The 21,263-nt window shown below is 36.8% G+C and overlaps 1 long non-coding RNA gene across 1 annotated transcript in view; it reads right to left on the reverse strand.

Annotated features, from left to right (window-relative positions):
* The window catches only part of LOC141511790 (uncharacterized), a 61,303-nt gene that overhangs the window by 17,827 nt on the left and 22,213 nt on the right, over positions 1-21,263 (reverse strand). The window contains exons 2-3 of the long non-coding RNA XR_012475407.1: positions 17,251-17,369; positions 15,713-15,782 (exon numbers count right to left, since the gene is read on the reverse strand). This is a non-coding gene — a long non-coding RNA (uncharacterized LOC141511790). The remainder of the gene's footprint in view (positions 1-15,712; positions 15,783-17,250; positions 17,370-21,263) is intronic.

The following is a 21,263-nucleotide window of genomic DNA, read 5'->3' on the forward strand; positions in this document are numbered from 1 at the left end:
CTTGGTGCATAGTTAATATTTAATAAAATACTTTTTATCCATTCTTCCACACCTTTACTATCTCCAAATGGCTCCATATCCAGAATATAACTAAAGCTTCTAAGTCCTAGATCCTCTCTCTATTTTTAACCAATAGTTTATGCTGTTGTTCTCTCCTTCTCTCTCTTTCCCTCTTGGTCTCTCTGTCTCTCTCCATCATACATATTTTTTTCCTCTTTTTACAACTATTTTACTTTTTTAACAATATTTTTACAATATTTTATAACTGTAACGTTTTACTACTATTTTTGATGGTGATATAATCATTACGATGGTAAATGTAAGGATCACTGAATTAGTACATCAATAAGAATTTCTCATTAGGCAATATTCCCGTTTTCCATGGCCCGTGGATTCGTTTATGATTTCTCTACCACACTCAGGTCAGGCTTGGGGAAAAGTTGGCCACTTCAGGCAGTCAAAGGTTCACAACTATTTATCCTATCCACATTTTAACTCTTTGGGATTGGTTAGGGGTTTGATTCGTTCTGGGCACCACTTGTTAGAAAGCATATAGACAAGAAAGAGAAAATGCAAAAGGTAAGTAGGATGGTGAGAAGCTTTTGGACCAGGCCGGGCAAGAATCAGTTGAAAGGTCTGGGGACGTTCATCCCAGTAACTAGAAAAGATTGCTGGAAGACTTGATAACTGCCATAAGATATTTGAACAGTAAGATGATACTTGAAACTTTCGGAACTTTCTCATTTTTAGCACAGTTAAAAGAAGTGTATGTAGTCTGAGGGTAAAGGGATGAGTTGAATATAAAGGTATAATATCTAAAAAAAAAATAAAATTAAGGAGTGAGAGAAGAAGTACCATGAGAAAGGGAAAGGGGGAGGGAGAATGGGGCAAATTATCTCATTTACCCAGAGGTAGGAAGTATCTGAAGCTAGATACCAACCATAACTATAGAAAATCATTAAAGGACTCAAATCTCAAATATATAGAGAATGGAATCAAATTTATAAAAAATAAGAGTCATTCCCTGATTGATAAATGATCAAATATATGAGCAGTTTTCAGATGAAATAATCAAAGTTATTTATAGTCATATGGAAAAATACTCTAGATCACTTTTGTGTGTGTGTGTGTGTGTGTGTGTGTGTGTGTGAGAGAGAGAGAGAGAGAGAGAGAGAGAGAGAGAGAGAGAGAGAGAGAGAGAGAATCAGGGTTAAGTTATTTGCTAGGGTTACATAGCCAGTAAGACTCAAATGACTGAGAGTTGAATTTGAACTCAGGTCTTCTTGATACCAGGACCATTACCCTATCCACTGTACCTCCTGACTTTCCCTCTAAGTCACTTCTATTTGGAAAAATGCAAATTAAAATATTTTGAATTAGTACTTAATAGATTGACTAATAAAGGACAGAAAATGAAACATTAATGCTTTGTTGGTGGAGTTGTGACCTGATTCATCCATTCTGTAGAGAAATTTGGAACTATGCCTAAGGGGCTACAAAACCATGCATACACTTTGATCTAGCAATACCATCATTAGGTTTATATTCAAGAAGACATGAAAAACAAAAAGTAAAAGAACTTATATGTACAAAAAGATTTATAGAAGCTCTTTTCTAGTGGCAAAGAACTGGAATTTGAGGAGATGCTCATCAACTAGGGAATGTCTGACCAAATTGTGATATGTGGTTGTAATGAAGTATTATTGTGCTGTAGGAAATGATGAGTAGGATGCTTTCTGAAAAACCTGGAAAGACTTATGGAAGGTGCTACAAAATGACATATACCACGTACAAACTAATAGCAATAATGTAAGATGATCAGTTCTGAATGACTTAACTATTCTCAGCAATAAAATGATCTAAGACAACTCTGTCACTATTAATTGGAGAAATGAAAATTACAACAATTCCAAGGTGTTAACTCATATTTATTAGTTTGGCTAATAGAACAGAAAATGAAAACGATCAATGTTGGAAAGGATATGGGAAAAAAATGAGACATTAATGCATTGTTGGTGGAGTTGCGACCTGTATCATTCTGTAGAGAAATTTGGAACCATGCCCAAAGGTCTACAAAGCCATGCATACCCTTTGACCTAACAATACTACCACTCGCTCTATATTCAAAAAGAGAAAAAACAAAAAGGAAAAAGACCTATATGTACAAAAATATTAATAGCAGCTCTTTTCTGGTGGCAGAGAATTAGAAGTTGAAGGGATGCCTATCAACTAGGGGATGATTGACCAAATTCTGGTATGTGGTTATGATAAAATAATATTGTGCTATAAAAAATGAGTAGGATAATCTCAGAAAAATCTGGAAAGATTTACAGAAAGTAAGGCAGAGTAACATGTACCATGTACAAAATAACGGCAATATTGAAAGATGGTCAGCTGTGAATGACTTAGCTATTCTCAACATAATGATCCAAGACAACTCTGAGGAACTTTTGAGAAATACTATTCAGTTCCAGAGAAAAATTGAATATACATTGATGCGTCCCTATTTTTACTTCCTTTATTTTTTAAGGCTTTTTGTCTATGTTTTCTTTCACAACATGACTAATATGGAAATATATTTTACATAATTGTATGGATAAACTATATGGAATAGCTTGCCTTCTCAATAAATGGGGTGGGAAGGAGCTAATTTGGAACTCAAAGTTTTAAAAAAGAATGTTAAAAACTGCTTTTTTACATTTATTTGGGTAAAAATAAAATACTAAACAAAGAGCAAAAAATTTATCATGTGGAAGATGAATTAAGTATGTCATGTCTGGCCTCTAAGAACAGGGACAAAGCATGATAGGTACAAGGGGTCAGATTTCAGCCCAGAATAAAGGGAAAAGAACCAAAGAAACCAAAACCAAAACAACTTCTAACAATTAGAATTGACAGAAAATGGAATGGGCTACCTCAGGAGATGTGAAGATTAACATTTCTCAAGGTCTCATAGAATGTGGCTGTTCATTTGTCAGGGAAGTCAAAGAAAAGCTTCCTGCCTGTAACATAAGGGATTTCAAATTTGAAGGTGACCAAGAGACCATTTTACTGAATCCTTTCTTTTTATCAATGAGAATTCTCAGGTCTGAGGAAATATCAGAGCCAAGATTCAAGTCTGGGTCGTTCACCACCAAATCCAGTGCACTTTCAATGACAGTGGGTGTGAGACCTCGTGAAACTCTAATGTTCTGAGATTTCCTGATTTGGCACAATGTCCATTTTCCAAAACCAATTTTGTTTTTGTTCTTTAATTCCACAATTTCTAGGGAGACAAAGCACACAGGAGAAATATATTTCAATGTTGTAGTATATATTGTTTATCCTTCATTCTTGAAAAAGACCATGACATCAGGGAGGTGATGCCATGACAAGCGCATGAACTGGATTTTGAGTGAGTGGATGCTGTGCTGCATCACCAGCCTTCCTTTCTCCTCCAGAGTTGTCTGGGTACAATGGCCAGATAGGAATCAGGATGACTGGAGATGGCCCTGGATGCCAGGCAATCAGATTTAAGTGACTTGCCCAAGGTCACACAATTAGTAAGTGTCAAGTGTCTGAGTCTGGATTTGAACTCCTTTATCCTGATTCCAAGGCCATTGCTCTATTCACTTCAGCACCTACCTGCCCCACAGAATTAGCATTAATAGGGGGCATTTAAGAAGAAGCATGGGCATTCCACATTAATTTGATTGGCTAAAATCTTACATTAGGGTTTTTTTTTTTGGTAGAACCATTCCAAAGATTTGGTAAAGACAAAGCTGTCCCATCTCCCAGGATCTGAAAAGTGCCTTTATGTGAGTAGAACAATGTGTCCCTTTCTCTAGTGTACTCACCAGCTGAGAGAGAGTCTGACATGCTATTTATTTTCATTTCTCTGTTTATCTTGTGTCATAGGGTGATATTTGATATGCTCCCCTACCCCCATTTCCAGCATGAAGGTCAATATTCCAGTAAGGAGGGAGTCTATGCTGATAAAAACATTCTGATCCAGCTTTGGCTGAATGTCTGATAAGATTATAATTTAAGACTCTGCCCTGTGACCTTAAAGCTCCCCCAAAAGGACAGGGATGATTCTTTTTTAAGCTTCAGTTTGATGAATATCTACTTTTGTGTTTTTAAAATGGCCAGTGTTTGTGGGAGATTAATCAACAAAATAAAAGGGCAGATGAGTAAGAAGTGATTCCCAAAAGAGGGATTAAAGTGATTTAAAAGTTACCAAATATAAAAAAGCAAAATAAATATAAGAAATTAAACACAAGGTAATTGGGAAGGGAAAGGTTCCAGCAACTGAGAAGATCTAGAAAGTCTGTGAACTTTAATTTTTAAAAAATATTTTGATAACTATATTTGAATATAATTAGTTGCCTTTGTAATTCTATGCATTTTATTTTTTTCATTAAAACTATTATTTTGTGAAAGGATTTAATAGGTTTCACCAGACTAACAAAGGGTCAATTTCACAACAAAAATTAAGTACCCCTGAAATAGAACATGATATTTGAATCAATCAATAAACATTTAGTAACTGCCAATATTTGGTGACAAGGCTTCGAAAGTAGGGTAAAATTAATCCATAACTTGGTGGTCTATGTTACTCAGTTCTTACCTGCCCCCCCACCCAAAGACTTTGGTTTCCCAGAAGCTTTGCGATCAGTCATGGGAATATTGCCAGAACAGCAGGAAGCATTGTTTATGGTCAGAACTACTATGGTATCTGAGCTTTTTTGAACCTCCGACTTCCGTTCTTGATTAATGAAAACATTCTTGGTAAAAGCTTTTGCGCTATTCCCCCTTAAGAAGTTTGCCTCTAATAGAATAACCTGATTGCTCTCCTCCCCTCCATTCACTTCCTCCTCCTCCCTCTTAATCATGGATCCAGTTCCAAAACGAAAGAAATAGAATCAGGGTCCTATTCCATTATTCTAAGCTGGGGTATCCAGGCCTCTCAGGTCTGCTTTGAACATTCTAGTTTTTGCAAGGTAACCACTTCCACTTGAGGTCTCTCTGGACACTTGGTTAAGAGCATCAATCAATCAAAATCAAATCAAGTGCCAAAAACAAGTGACTTACCAGAAAAACAAACCAAAGAGAAATGGAGACAAAATATTAGGGGAATTCATCTGAATAACATTCACAGGGGAAAAGGACCCTAAATTGGAATCAAAAAAATCTGTTTGAATCTTAGCTCAGTCAACTGTTGTTTGTCCTTGGGCAAATCACTCTGATTCTCACAGGGTCAGTTTTTACATCAGTAATATGAGTGTGATGGACTAGATGTTTGATAATAGTCCTTCAGGTTTTAAATCTATATTCTGCAATGGTTGTTAAAATTTTCTGGGGCAGGGGCAGCTAGGTGGCACAGTGGATAGAGCACTGGCCCTGGGGTCAGGAGTACCTGAATTCAAATCTGACCTCAGACACTTAATAATGACCTAGCTGTGTGGCCTTGGGCAAGCCACTTAACCCCATTGCCTTGCAAAAGCCTAAAAAAAAAAATTTCTGGGGCAGTTAGGTGGTACAGTGAATAGAGCACCAGCCCTGGAGTCCAGAGGACCTGAGTTCAAATCCAGCCTCAGACAATTAATAATTACCTAGCTTCGAGACTTTCTTGGAAAAAGAAAAAATAAATCATTGTAAAATTTTCTTAGAGATGAAAAATGCAGATAATAAAGAGGCTCAAAATAAATTATGTAAGAATTAGTTTGAAAAAACAGTGATGTTTAAATAAAATCTTAAGAGTGAAAAAAAAGAAAAACAGGCTCAGAGAGGATCCTGTCTGGCACATAGTAAGAACTTAATAAATATTGATTGATTCTCAAAAAAAAATAAAAAATAGTGATGTTTATCTTGAAAAAGAAGAGACCAAAAGGTGAATTTGATCAGTGTCTTCTCTCTTTTATTTTTCTCATCTGTAAAACTGGGATATTACCTAAATCACAGGGCTGTTGAGAGGATCAAAAACATCCAACACATGTGTGTGTTTGTATGCATCTATCTTACATGGGTGCATGCATGTATCTATAAACATGTATCTACATATCTATGCATAGATATGTTGTCTCTATATTTATATATAACTTTGAAAATACTAAAGCATTAGTTACCTAGAAGCAACTGATTTTTTCCAAGTGTCTATGAATATAAAAAACATGCATACACACACACACACACACACACACACACACACACACACACACACATCCCCCAAGAGATTACGGTTGGAAATTATTGATAGAAAAAGACTTTCAAGTACCTTGAGAAGCATCTTCATACCTTGAAATATGAAGGCCACCCTTTGAACAAGGACTCCACTATGCTTTCTAATAATGTGAACACGAATTTCCTAAAGCATCATCTAGGGTCATAAAGGACAGGACAAAGCCTCTTCTAATGGGCTTCATTAGCCAACTCTAGCTCTATGATCCTGTGGCCTATTATAGAAAAAGACAGATGCCTGTGATTGCTGAGACCTCTGCTAAAGGGAAATACTTCCCATCAGGGGTATGAGAGTCAATGACCTCAACCAGGAGACACTTCCCATCAGCAAAACTCTTTTATCTCCCTTTAGATTATCATAAAAGTATTTGAAATGGTGGAAACAATAAATTTAGCCACAAATCCTCATAGCGGAATTCTAATTCTTGCTCAAAAACTGAGGAAATTCATAGAACCATGAATTGTCAAAGTGGTAATGGCGTTTAAAATCAATCCAGTCACATTTTGATGGAACTTTAGAATATGGCTATGCATATGAAAAGGGCAGTAAAGAATGTATATCAGAGCTGGGAGAGGTTTTAAAGCATGGGAGATTGGAGCTGGGGACAGGTGTGTTTACACCAAAAAATGTTCAAGGACCTTAGAACATTGAGTATGACAGATGGAAAAAACAACTTAAAACATGGGATGTCAGAGGTGAGGGGGACTTTAGCATATGGAATGCCAGAGTTGGTAGGGACTATCTCATTTTACAGAGAAGAGTAAGTCTCAGAAAGGAGAAGGACCTTCATATATGTGTAAAATTACTGAGTTCAGAGAACAACTCCCTTGAAACCTAAATCCCTTTAACATAAACCCTGATCTTAGATGAATTTCAGATCTGACTTTTTGTGTTCTAACATTTGATGTTCTGAGATCTTTTTTTCAGTTCTCATTTCCATATTCCAAAATTCTTTCCAGGGTGGATATTCTATAATTCATTATTTTATACTCTATGGTTTTAAGCTTGCTCCTTTTGAAGCCAGAGGGAAGAACAAAGATCAGTGAGAAACTGCAAAAGAGATAGATTTCCGTTAGCTATAAGGACAAACAAACATCCTAACAATTAGAAATATTGGAAAGCTGAATGGGCTGCCCTAAGGGGGTAGGGATTACTCTGCACTTCAGGTCATTAAGCAAAGGCCAGATGGTCATTTGTCAGATATGTTGTGTTGTCTTGTCCAAGTACAGGTTCCAAGTACAGGACTTAATTGCCTCAGGTTCCTTCCAATTTTGACATTCTACAAATACATAATCCTGTCCTCTCCAATTCAGACATTCAATAATTCTAAGTTCCCTCCTAACTCTGAAATTTTCTATTCTTATAAAATTATCTCCCAGCTTTGACATGCCATGTTCCAAGATCCATTCCTGTTGTGATATTATCTGTTCAAAGGATCTTCCCAACCTTGATATTTTATACCCTCTAATCCCTTCCACTTGTACCATTTCACATTCCAAGATCTCTTTCAGTTCTGATTCTCTATTATCTAAAGATTGAATTTTCAAATTTCTTTTCCAACTCAAAAATCCAATGATTCCTTTGAAAAGCCCAGTTGAAGCTGGCTATGAAGCTTCATGTCTTGACCTTCCCTAGGTCCAAAGCCTGCCCACTTATTGAGCAAAAAATCTTTTGACCACATGGTTTGTCTGACTCTACAACAGGCCCCTGGAAAGGGAGTAGAATCACCTTTCCTGGCAAATGCTGAGAATCAGAGAGCTTGCCATCTGTTTGGAAGCAGTAGATATATCTCAGCCTGGAGGCAAGTACCAGGAGAAAATAGCCTTAGGAGGTACCTTTCAGCCTTATGTTTCTTCCCTGAAGCCCACATGCTTTAGGTATTTATAGTCTGTTTGTAAACTCCCCTTAGCTTATTTAGCAACTAGAGTTTATTTTTAGTCTCAATATTTCCTTTTAAAAATAGAGATTATGTTAGATAGTTCACCCCATGATTATTTCCCCTAGCCATCTTTCTGTCTCTTACTCTGTTTTCTCTCCTTTTTTTTTTGAGGGGTGGGGCTATTAATTTAGCAGCTCCCAGGTTGGATTTGCCTGCAAATGGAGGAATATCAGTAGACACATTGCCTATATGGCTATGCAATAGGGCATGCATCCCAGATGCCCTCCTGAATCTCCTACAGAAAGAACAACCAGTATAACAAAGCCAAGAGCCGTGGAGGTGGTTGGGCATCTGCCCTAAAAATTACAGAATATCAAAAATGGGATTAGAGACACCTAGTTCAGTTTATACCGAACAGGAATCCCCTCTAAATGGCAATTCAACTGATAGCTTTCCCTTCATCTGTCAAATGAAAAAGTTGAACTAGATCCTTTCTGAGCTCTCATCCGTCTCGGGTCCTATGATCTTATCTTCTGACTGAAGATCTCCAGTAATGAAGACCCCATCAACATAACCCATTCCAATTGGAGTTAGCTCTAGGCAGGATGGTAAAGTGGAAAGATTTCTGGATTTGAAGTCCATGGGCCTGAGTTCAAATCTAACTCTCCAATCAGCCACCGACAGATCTTAGATGAATCTCTTCACAGATAGGAGCCTCAGTTTCCTCATTCATAAAATCCATGGGTTATACTGCAAGGCACCTATGGTTTTATCAGCTCTAGAACTATGGTTTTATGCCAATATGAATCTCTCAAGAACCAGTCAGCCTAGGTAAAGGCAGAAAAACTCATCAGAGAGTTGACTGTGATTTTTTTTCTCTTTCAGCCACAGAAATTCTTGTAGACTGACAACAAATGTATGGAGGATTTTCATTTTATGTCTCTGAAGGGAGTACCCATGTTGATCAAGTCACTGATTCGTGAAGCATCCCTCTGAAAAAAGAATGCATTCTATAGAAATCAAGTTTGTTTATTTAAGACATTTAGAGGCAGCCAAAGAAACTGAATGCTCTTTCCAAAGTCTTAGATTGAGTCCACTGTGGACTGGAGGAGGGAAAGAAGGAGAGAGGACATTTGGTGAATTAATCCAGGACTCATGAGCTATTTAAATGTCAAGGTTCTTTCTCTTTCCCTTCCAAAACGCAATGATTAAAGTTCCTGACTCCATGCCCATTTATGGAGTATGGGGGTGGTCTTGGCTCAGTGGTACCACAATATCAGCATTCTGACAGATACCATCTGTGGTCCCATTTCTAAGGATCTTACATTGATCAAACAAGCAAGTAGTCAATCAACACGAATTGATTAGACATTTAGTGGATGAATCACGGATCCAGAAGAGAGGTGAGAGATAATTGAAAAGGGAAAAGAATGGGAAGAACGAGAATGCAATGATCGTGGAGTTATAAAAGATCCCCAAGACCATCTAGTCAAGCTCTTAGCCTATTTATGCCATAATTAACAGCTATTATTATCCAGCTTCCTCTTAAAGATGGAAAATTCACCAGCCCATTAGTGCTTTCTCATTCTACTTCTTTTCATCTCTAATCATTAAGAAAATCTGATTGCTATTCTTACTAAGTCTGCTTAAGTCTTTTCCCCATTATTCTATTATTTAGGGCCAAGTAGAGTAAAACTAATGCCTTTTCATATGTTAGATTTTGTGATTTAAATAGAGAATTCCCAAGTGGGGAGAACCCTTCTCCAAAGGCAGGATAGCACCTTTTCTGAAACATATAATCTTGGAGAGTTGCCTTCAGCACTGAGATGTTAAGGACAGTCTCTATATATCAGAGATATATCAGAGATAAGACTTGAATTCAAGTCATTTTGACTTCAAGATTGGTTCACATCTGCTAATCTATCTGCCATCTATCACTCTGTGTTTCTCAAAATTTGCAAGGGAGATATTTTATATTTTTGCAAGGGATGGAGGGAGGAAAGAGGAAGGAAGGAAGGAAGGGAGGGAGGGAGGGAGGAAGGATGGATGGATGGATTTCTTCAATACTTAAGCTCCAGCTACTTTGCTAGGTATTTCTTTGATTTTCACAACAGCCCTGGGAGGTAGGTGTTATTTTTTCTCCCATTTTACAGTTGACACATAGGCCTTATTTGAACTTAGATGTTCCTGACTCCAGAAACATCTCTGTAACCACTGAACCACTGAGCTTCCTCTAACCAGAGTTCTATTAATTGCTGATTACTAGTACCTGAATTTACTTGTGAGATAGCACTAAATGATGACATGGTCTAATAAATAGGGAACAAAGTGATATAATGGGCAGAAAGTTCATTGTCCGGCCTGGAATACCTGACTTCAAGTCCCAAGTCTTACATATCCTGGCTGCATGGCCCAGGTCAGTCATTTAATCTCTTGGTACCCCAGATAGTTCTTTAATAAGATAAGTCAGAGAATAGTTACTGATCAGCATTTGTCCTGGAAGTTTTCTTCCTGTGGATCTCTCTGTCAATGAAATCATAGGTTATAAAAGAATAAATAAAATAATTAGTCTGAGAGATGTGACTCTCAACCATCCTTGAATTCTGAACTTAGTGGCCTGGGGGAAGGATCTTAAGTTGGTATAGTACCCAAGCAGTTTGCTTTAGATAGGATAACATCTAGGGAAACATCAGAGTACCAAAGACTTGAGATTTCAGAAGAATAGAAAGTGCACTGGGGAGGTGGAGCAATGATTCTGATGATATGTGATGACATTATACAATGCCTAGGTTTCATCTAAAGACAATCAAAAGCTATGCATTTATTAAATTTAAATTTGTTTCCCTGTCGGAGGACTCTTAAGAACTGGAAACATGTACGTCATCTCTTAAACTCTTCTGAAAGAAGAAGAGTTTCCAAACAGAATGGAAGAAGTGACCAAAAATTAAAGTTAATCACACACACACACACACACACACACACACACACAGTCTAATGAAGTCAAAGGTATAATACACCATTGCCAAGAAGAGAGAAGGGAAACATTTATGATAAAGAGGAGAAAGGAAAAAGGAAGAATTTCTGAACTAATTTGGTTATATACTTAATTTTCCATAGAGAATATGGTACTTTCTGAATTACAAGGAGAACCCATAGGTACTGTCAGGTAGAAGGAAATCAGTTTATAGAGGATGAAATATACTGTGTCATATTATGATACTACTTCCTAGGATCTGTATCCAAGCCATGATGGAGAGTTTCTTAACTCTTATCAAACCTTATGACTATGGCTCACTTTTAAAAAAAATTATAATACTTTATTTCCCCCCAATTAACTATTAAAACAATTTTCAACTTTTTTTAAGTTTTGAGTTACAAATACTATCCCTCCCTCCTCTCTCCTCTCCCTTCTCTAAGATAGTAAACAATAAGATATAAATTATACATGTATAATCATGTAAAACATTTCTTTATTAGTCATTTTGTACAAGAAGACTTATATAAAAAATGGATGTAAAAATATCATGCTTCGGTCTATATTCAGACAGTATCAGTTTATTACTCTATTGAGATTGTCTTAGATCTTTGGACTCTTGGATCATCGGATCTTTGGATAGCTAAGTCATTTACAGTTTATCATTCAATATATTGTTACAACTATGAACATACAATGTGTTTTTTCATGGTTCTGCTCACTTCACTTTGCATCAGTTCATGTGAGTCATTCCAGATTTTTTCTGAAAACATCCATTCTTATAGCACAGTAATATTCCATCACATTCATATATCACAGTTTGTTTAAGCATCTCCCAATTCATGGGCATTCTTTCAATTTTCAATTCTTAGGCACCACAAAGAGCTAATATGTGTGTGTATGTGTGTGTGTGTATGTATAATATACATACATATGTATATATCAGATCCTTCTCTCCCCTTTTATTTCTTAATGTATGACTTACCATTTAGATTTCATGAGAAAACAAATGATGCCATCAGAAATCTGGAATGAATCTATACATGACAAGGATTCTAAATCTGGGGGCTTTTGTACTGGTGGGTGGGTTTCTCTTAGATATTTAGATAATTATATTTCAATATATTGGATTTCCTTTGTGATCCTATATCTTTTATTTTATGTGCTTTTAAAAAATTATTCTGAGAAAGAGCCTATAGGTTTCACCAGACTGCTACAAGGGTTCATGTCAAAAATGAATGGGGGGGGGGGCAGAGCCAAGATGGTACATGAAAGCAGGAACTCATTCCCCAAAAAACTCCAAAAGCCATTAAACTATGACTCTAGTCAAAATTTAGAGGGGCAGAACCCACAAAAAAATGAGTCCAGTCCAAGACAACTTAGAAGTTCTTCAAGAAAGTTCTGTTTCACCAGGGTCTGGGGTTGGAAAGATCCCTAGCACAGCTCAACAAAGCCTGGCTGGGCACCTGGATCTGTGGCAGAGGAGATATTTTCCAGACCTCTTAACCCAGGGATCACCAGGGACAAGGGGTGGTGAGAGAACTCTGCTGCACCAGAGTGGAACACCAACCTCAGAGCAGCCCTTAGGTGAAAACCTGCAGAGGGCATCAGCAGAGCCACCCAGGTCTTCCAGAGCTCTCAGTCCACAGATGGTAAGGGGGTTGGGGGAGACTGCAGAGGTCTCAGATCTCCCTGGGTCAGGACTCTGCTGTTTGCCCACACTCAGATCCATGTCACAGTCTGAGCCCCTATAACACCACAGCCAAGTAGGGACCCTCCTCATAGCCCCAGGGCAGAGGGGAGGGCTTTAACACAGGCAAGAGAGCAGTCAGAGCCTCTCATAAGACTTTGGAGGAATTAAGGTCACTGTGGATTGTCCCCAAACCCCTCCCCCACTAAAGCCTTGGAAGTGCAGTAAATCAGTCATAGGCTAAGGAAATGAGCAAACAAGAAAAAGAAGAATCTGACCACAGAAAATTACTTTGGTCCCAGAAGATGACAAAGTTTAAGCTTCTGTATCCAAAACTTCCATGAGAAATAGAAAATGGGCTCAGGCTATGGATGAGCTCAAAAAAGACTTTGAAAAGCAATTAAGGGAGGTAGAGGAAAAATTAGGAGGAGAAATGAGAGTGATGCAGATAAATCATGAAAACCAAATTAGCAACTTGGTGAAATAAATACAAAAAATACTGAAGAAAATAATATGTTAAAAACCAGTTTAGGTTAAATGGAAAAAGCAGCACAAAAGGCAAATGAGGAGAATACCTTAGAAAGCAGAACTGACCAGCTGGAAAATGAGATAAAAAAGTTCTCTGAAAAAATAACTCCTTCAAATGCAGAATGGAACTAAAGGAAGTTGATGACTTTGGAGAAATGAAGAAAAAAATAAAACTGTATCAAAAAAAATCTAGAAGAAAATGTGAAATATCTCATTGGAAAAACAACTGAGCTCAAAAACAGATCCAGAAGAGATAATTTAAAAATTATTGGGTTACCTGAAAATCATGACCAGGAAAATAGCCTAGACTTCAATTTTCCAGAAATAATACAGCAAAATTGCCCTGAGATCCTAGAAACAGAGGTTAAAATAGGAATTGGGAGAATTTACCGCTTGCCTCCTAAAAGAGATCCTAAGAGAAAAACTTCCAGGAATATTATAGCCAAATTTCAAAACTCCCAAGTCAAAGAGAAAATTCTAAAAGCTGCCAGAAATAAACAATTCAACTGCCTTGACTCTATAATCAGGATTACACAGGATCTGGCAGCATCTACATTAAGGGCTTATAGGCTTGGAATATGATATTCCAGAAGGCAAAAGAATCAACTACTCAGCAAAATTGAATGTCCTCCTTCGGGGAAAAGATGAACTTTCAATGAAACAAGGGACTTTCAAACTTTCCTATTGAAACAACCAGACCTGAACAGAAAGTTTGATCTCTGAGTACAGGACTCTGGTGAACCATAGAGGAGGTAGAAGAGAAGGACTAACTATGAGGAACTTAATGATGTTGAACCATTTGTATTCCTGCATGGGAAGAAGATATTGATAACTCATATGAACTTCCTCATTTATAAGAGCTGTTAGAAGGAGCATATATAGATAGGGCACAGGAAGGAGTGGAATATAATGGTCTAATATAGTAAAAAGATGGAGTCAATGGGTGATAAAGGAAAGTACTGGGAGGAAGAGAAAGAAGAGGAAGAAGGAGCTAAGAAATTTCACATAAGAGTCAAGAAAAGGTTTTTACAATGGAGTGGAATGGGGGAAGGTAAGGGGGAATGAGTCAGCCTTCATTCTCATCAGAAATGGCTCAGAGAGGAGATAACATACACACTTAATAGGGTGTAGAAATCTATCTTACCCTAGAGAAAAATGAGAGGAAAGGGATGGGATAAGGGGGACTGGGTGGAAGGAAGGGGGGAGTAGGTGATAGAAGAGAGGGAAGATTGTGGGAAAGGGTACTTAGATACAACTTGCTTCTAAACAGGGACAAGATGAAAGGAGAGAAATAATGGAATAAATGAGAATGGGGAGGAATAAAGTGGAGGGAAATGCAGCAAGTGATAGCAACTGTGAGAAAAATATTGAAGCAACTTCTCTGATGGACTTATGATAAGGAAGGCAACTCATCCCAGAGACAGACCCCTTGGAATCTAAATATAGACTGAAGTACCCCTTTTTAATCTCTCACTATTCTTGAGGTTTCTCATTTTTCTGGGGGGGGGGCTTATGTTTACTCTCACAACAAGATTATTATAATAATATAAAATAAATGAACCAACAAAAGAAAAAAATGAATAGGAACCTCTGAACTAGTAATTATGAAGTGTAGCAGGAAGGAAAGAAAACCAAAGGTATGTTGGTGGTGCTACTTCCAATCAATGTTAGGGACTTTGGGAAAAGAGCCATGAGAAGTGAACAGTTGACTAAGAAGGTTTCAGCTGATAATAGGACTTGGATTTCTGTACCATGGCTTAACTCTTTCTATGTGGGAACATGTTATGTTGAAAAAAAATACGTGTCTGAAACTTTATTTATTATTTAGTTGTTTTAGATTCATTTATAGAGTAGTTAGGAAGAAACTAACAAACTGCAACTAAAATTGATCCCTTGTGAAATTCGCATTTTGGTCCAAATTGGGCACAAATTATTCAGTACAGGGACATAAAGGGGAAAAATATATTTCAGCACTAAAAGAGTAAAATATAGGAATTATTGTCTCTTAGCCAGAGACAGTATGCATCTAAAGATAAATGGTTGGGGAAGTGGAGTATTAGTAGAGGCAATTCTCTATAAACCCAAGTATTTTAAACTGAAAATGGATAAAGACCATAAAAAGCATTCAAATGCAAAAACTAAATAAGGAGCCATTAACCAATCAATCAATAAGTAGGCATTAAGTGCTTTTCATCTGCCAGGGACTGTGCTGCATTCAGAGGATATGGAATAAAAAAGCGAAGCAATCCCTACCCTCAAACACCTTATACCAGAAACCCTGAGGGTCTTTCTCTCACAGATTGACTTATTTTTACTAGGTTAAAGAAGTCATTGTTTTCCTCATTTCTTTCTTATCTAGTCTTAATCACTGAATGGATATTGTCTCAGGTAAACTGAGGTCTGTTAAAGACTTTAACTTACAAAGGTCAAGGTCTCCCACTGCATCCAGGGTCATCTCTGATCCACATCTGGACACTGGATCCAGATGACTCTGGAAAGGAAAGTGAGATTGGTGACTTGCACAATTCTCCCTCATTTAAATCCAATTCACTTCCTCTTAGAGAATGAAGGACAACCAGTCAATCATTACAGACCATTCAGAGAGTCTGGGAAAACATGTATAAACATATATAGAGTGATTTGGGCAGAACCAGAATAGTTTATATTCAATAGGTTGTTCAAGGGTAATGGTTCAAAAGTAATAGACTAGGAGGGAAAGCCAAATTGTACTGTATATCAGGAAAGCACCAATTTTGTTTAATTTTTTATTGGAAAGTGACACACTTAAACAAAGGAAAATGACATTGTGGAAATATACTATGCACAACTGGCCAGCTGGAGGCTATGGATGATCAGCTAGCACAAAGATGGAAAGTGGTTGTGATGAGAGATTTCAAATTGCCAGATTTCCTTCTGATAAAAGCAGAAATAATTACAATAATAATATAATTTGACCTTCCATGCTAATAATTTCAACTTTAACAAAGGAGAGCTATTATTTTTGATGCAAATCTAAGCAACCAATTTATGAAGGGGAAATGTTGGGAATCTTAAAATTTACCATATCATAGATTTTGTGTTAAATAAGCAAAGGAATACAGTGCTTTACTATGAAGATAAACCTATCCTAGTTTAGGAGAGTGAATTTCAAATGGCCCAGAGAAAAGCTAGATGTGATAAACAAAGAGGGATTGTGGGAGGAACACTGGATTAAGAGTCAAAGTTTTCTATTCTTGATTACGTCCCTTACTAGCTATCTGATCTGGAGCAAATCACTTCACCTCTTAGGTCTGTTTCTTATTGTGAAAATAGGCACAACAGTAAATATGTAACTGAGAATTTCAATATTGGGGGCAAATTCACTGGGGAGATGAGGGTGGGGAATAGAGACCCTGAGAGTCAAGGTTCTGTTAATCTGAGTTGTGTGCAGATGTGTCAGCCTCAGATACCCTCAGATGAGAAGGGATAAATTTTCTAATGTCATTATATGTATGGGAGGAGGGATTTATTAGAGCTGAAAGAAATGAGTTGGTGCCTTAGTTGCTAGCAAGTTTCTCATTACTGGTTTCTGAATGGCCATTTCCCTAGAGGAGTTTCAGATGTGATGTAACCTTGGTCTTGATGACATATGAAGTCCTTTCCACTCTTAAATTCTTTGCTGGAACTGCATCTCCATTTCCTACTTTTCTAGGGCGCTGTGTGATTTCTCATTATTCATTGCTATTTACAATCCTCTCAATTTAGGGCCATCTGTGGAGTTAATCTCTCTACTGTTTGCTCATTTCTTCTCAATCATTAATGGAGATAAGACACTCAATAGAACCGGGTTTAACAATCCCATCTGGGAAATTCCCTCAGCTCCACAGGACTGGGACATGCTCTTTATCACCATATTTGTGTGGCTGTCCTTCACTTATTTGTCCATCTGGGAGCTGATGTTTAAATCTCAATGGACTTACCTGGCAAAATTGTGAAGTAGAAATAAGTCGCTTCCAAGGACTTCAGGGATCTGGTAGGAGTCCTTGTCCCATCTCAATGGTTGTTCCTCTCTCAGTCCTTCATAAATCCTAAATCTGTTCTGCAGAAAGGATATGAAACTTTTGGAAATTAATATAAATATTTCATAAGACAGCTAGGCAGCACAATGGATAGAGTCCTGGATCTGAAGTAATGAAGCTTTTGTTTGGTCATTTCAGTTGTTTCTGACTCTTTGTGAACCCATTTTCAGATTTTCTTGGCAAATATACTGGAGTGGTTTGACATTTCCTTCTCCACTTTATTTTACAGTGGAGGAAACTGAGTCAGACAGAGTTAAATGATTTGCACAGGATCCCATAACTAGTAACTTATCTGAGACTGGCTATGAATTTAAGTTATCCTTATTCTATGTCTAGCACCCAATCAAGTTAAATTCCCTTATTTTATAGATGAAAAAGATGAGACCAAGAGAAATCAAATGAATTTTCCCAGAGTCATACAATTTTATGTGTCTGAGGTGTGATTTTAAATCAGATCACTCTTGATTCTAAATCTAACCTATATCCACTATACTCTTCTGCTTCTTTTTGAACAACATATTTGACAACTCTTCAATCCCTACTCCAACAAACAAGCAAGCAGTCATATGATGAGTGCTTATTATGTGACAGTGCCTGTGCTAGGTGATAGAGATGCATCAGACTGGATGATAGTATGGGAATATGGTGGGGGATCTGGAAGGGGAGAATCAGAAAGACTTCAAGTAAATTATGACATATGGGATGAGTTTTGAAAGAAACAGGAACTTGAGGAAAGAAGAGAAGAGAATATATTCTGGGCAGAAATAGCTAGTGCCAAAGGATGGCAATGAGACATAGCACGCTATGTGTGTGGAGGAAGAAGAAGACCACACTGCTTGGCCTTTAGAATGTGAGAAGGGGAGAATAAATAGAAACAATAAATCTAAAAGAATAACTTGGCTGTAGACTGAAGAAGATTTGAAAGGGAAAACAATAAAGTCTTTATTCTAAAGATGGCTCTCTGGGAAAATAGAGGTAGACAAGCAGAAGAAGAAATTCAGAGAACGCAAAAATAAAATACATCAACAGAAAACTTTATATTTGATGCTGGAAGTGTCAGGGACACCCTGTACTTTACTGAGTTGGGTAATGATATGATTAGACCTGCACTAAGATACATGAGGAGCGAGGAGAGTCAGACCTTGGTACATCTCAAGAAAGTTTGCTGTAGTTCTCACCTCCAGTAGAGAAGTTGGCTGTCTTCTCACTATGAAACAGTCCATCAAGATATCTCTTGATACCTTTTCTCCTACCTCCTATAGTGACATTTCCCGAGGCTAGTCCTTCTACATCTGGGGCCATTTCCAAGCATCTTGATTTATATCTAACACCTGAACTAAAATGGTTCCAGAGGAAAAAGTGAATCTGGTGACTATACCCAGCAATTTCTTACTTAAATCCATTTCACTTGTAAGTCATAACATCACTCTCCTGATGTCATTATCTTCTTTAATGAAGGACAATTGATACTAATCCCCAGACCATAGCAGTTCTTTTTTTTAAAAATTGTGATAGTGAAATGTCAAAGAAAAATGCTGATTGGACTAAACCAAACAAAAATTCCTAGAAAGTTAAGAGTAGTAGATGAGAAAATGAGGAAAAAAATTAGGAGTGAATTGTAAAAACTATGAAATTATGAAAGAATTAACAGCTTTATAAGAGAAGCACCAAAAATACTTTTAATAATAACTCCCTAAGAAACAAACTGTGAAATGGTAAAAAGAGGCACTATAATCCACTAAATAGAAGAAGCCCATAAAAAACAGAATTGGCCAAATGGGAAAAAAAAAGGTACAATAATACATTGAATAAATAATTCCTTAAAAGTTGGACAGGTAGAACATGATTCCAGAAGACGTCAAGAAACAATAAAACAAGTCAAATAAATGAAAAAGTAAGAAAATGTGAACTGTCTTTTCAGAAAAACAACTGACCTAATATGCATCAGCTGAAGTAAATAGTAAAAAAAAAAAGACAGGGGGTAGCAATCATGATCTCACACAAAGCAAATGCAAAAATAGATCTAACTAAAAGGGAAAATCAGGGAAACTACATTTTGCTCAAAGGTACTATAGATAATGGAATAATATCAAAATATTATAGAAAATCTCTGATAAAGGACTCATTTCTCAAATATATATGCTGAGTAAAGAACTGAGTCATATTTATAAAAATGAAAGTCATTTCCCAAAGGTAAATAGCCAAAGGATATAAACAGCAGGCAGTTTTCAAAAGAAGAAATCAATGCTATCAATAGCCATAAAAAAGTTCCAAATCACTCGTGATTAAATTGAAACTACTCAGCTACTACTTCATGTCTATTAGAAATGACAAATTCTGGAGGGAATGAGGGAAAAATGAGGGGAAAAAGAGGTACCTGAATGATTTGCTAATGGGGTAGTGAAATGGTCCTACTATCCAGGAGAACAATTTGGAACTAGGCCCCAAGGGCTATAAAACCATGCATACCCTTTGACCAAAGAATACTACTTCTGTTTCTCTCTCCCAAAGTGGTCAAACAAAAAGGAAAAGGACCTTTATTAACCAAAAAAAAATATCTATAGCAGCTCTTTTTGTAGTGGGGAAAGACTTATAAATTGAGAAGATGTTTATCCATTGGGGAAAGGTTGAATAAGGTGTGGTGTAAGATTGTGAAGGAATACCACTGTGCAATAATAAATAACAAGGGAGCGTGACTTCAGGAAAAAAATATGTCAAGACTTATATAATGTAAAATAAACTGAGAAGAACCAGAAGAACATTGTGTACAATAAGAACAATGTTGTGATGATGATCAACTGTGAAAGATTTGGTAACTCTGATTAGTACCGTGATCCAAGACAATTTCAAAGAACTTGTAATGGAAAAATACTATCTACCTTCAGAATGATAATGATGAACTCTGAAGAGAAAATTGACATATCATTTTCCTCACTTTATTTTCTTGCATTTTTGTGATATAATTAATATGGAAATTATGCTTTGCATGATTTCACATGCACAATTGGTAACACATTATCTTCTCAATGGTTATGGAAAGGGATAGGAGGGAGGTCAAGAAATTGAATCTCAAAATTTAAGAAGAAAAGAATGTTTAAATTAAATAAATTATTTTTAAAGGATTGGAATAATGTGTGCTGCAGTGCAGTTAGCTCCATCAGAAGAATCACTTAAACAAAGATAGATTCCACAATTCTGTGACTTTTAATTTGATATTTATATCTCTGAAAGAAGGATCTCATGGTGGTCACTTGCTTCATTCCACATGAGAAATTGCTTTATCTCATTTTCCAGCAGGTAAACTACTGAGATTTTTAGTGGACCACACCTTATTATAAAGCACTAATATGATATAATTATTAAAAGTGCTAATTCCATTTTAGGCTACGTTAAAAGAAATACAGTGAATAGATCACAGAAAGAGACAGTTTCACTGCATCCTATACTGATGAAGTTATATTCAGACTATTGTGCTAAGATTGGTGTGGGAGAGGAGAAAATTAGAATTTAGTGAAGAATATTGAAAACAGTGATGGAATTTTAAAACAATCCCCTTTAAGGATCAATTAAGGGAACTGAGCATTTTTCAACTAAGAGCCAAGTTCTGTAGCTAGAAGGGCACTTCGAAATTCAATCACCTCATTTGGTAGAGGAGGAAATTTGACTCTGGAGAAGTTATGTGATTTATTCTCAAGGTCACCAGGATGGGAATTCAGGGTCTGTGTATCTTTAAGTCCCATATGCTCTCTTCTAGAATTGTATTTTGAGAATGAAAGTATAACTTGGGAAAGTACAGACAAACAGTTGAGGGAATGAACTATACTGGGTGGTGGTGGGGTACAATATTTGTCTTCAAATCATTTAATGGCTAACATAGGGAAAAGAAAGTAGAACTGATCTGCTTGGTCCCAGAA

The sequence above is a fragment of the Macrotis lagotis genome, chromosome 2, assembly GCF_037893015.1.
Source record: "Macrotis lagotis isolate mMagLag1 chromosome 2, bilby.v1.9.chrom.fasta, whole genome shotgun sequence".
NCBI classification, from domain to species: Eukaryota; Metazoa; Chordata; class Mammalia; order Peramelemorphia; family Peramelidae; genus Macrotis; species Macrotis lagotis.